Raw genomic sequence first — 876 nt, forward strand, 5'->3', positions numbered from 1 at the left:
TTGCTCCCAATTTCCTAATACTAATTCTCTCTCTGTGTTTTTGGTGCTTCTGGGAACTGAACCCAGGGCCTTGCACATGCTAAACATGTTTTACTACTGAACTATACTTCTAGCCCCTTCTATTAATTCTTCTACCTACAATAATCACAAACCAACTTGGTTTCATGGACAACTTTGCAGAACAATGCCTGATTTCCTTCCCCTTGATATAAAACCATTCATGGTATCTCCCATCAAAAGCTGTTACAGCCAGGTGTGGTGGCACCCACCTTTAATCCCAGCACTCGGGAGGCAGAGGCAGGCAGACCTCTGTGAGTTCAAGGCTAGCCTGGTCTACATAGTGAGTTCCAGGTCAGCTGGGGCTACAGGGAGACCCTGTCTCAAAATGACCAAAAAAACAAAAACAAAAACAAAAACTGTTACAGAGCAACTGGTCATGGTGCAAAGAGAACCCAAATTTGAAAACAAGTATCTCTCAGCATGACTGGTCATGCTGCCTCCCTAAGCTCATATTTTCTTTTGTCACTAGAGGGCAACAGTGCTCCACTATGCAAAGTAGGAGATCTCGGCCTGGACAGTGAAATCGTTAATTAAATTTATCTTTTTAACTTTCAGGTTGCTTATACCATTATAGACCTAGTAGGTCTATTATTTTTCTCCCAGATTGTTACCAGAAATAAGGAATTTCCTCTAGAATTGCTTTCTACATAAGATTTTTTTTTGACATGTTAACAGGCCCAATGTTATCTGTAATAACTAGTCTCACATGTGTGGGTGTCTGTATTTGTGTGCGTACTTGTAAGTGCAGGTACCCTTGGAGGCCAGAGGCATTGGATCCTCTGGAACTGTTAGAGGTAGTTGTGAGCTGCCTGGTGA

This window comes from Nannospalax galili, unplaced genomic scaffold (genome assembly GCF_000622305.1).
Source record: "Nannospalax galili isolate Female #2095 unplaced genomic scaffold, S.galili_v1.0 scaffold676, whole genome shotgun sequence".
NCBI classification, from domain to species: Eukaryota; Metazoa; Chordata; class Mammalia; order Rodentia; family Spalacidae; genus Nannospalax; species Nannospalax galili.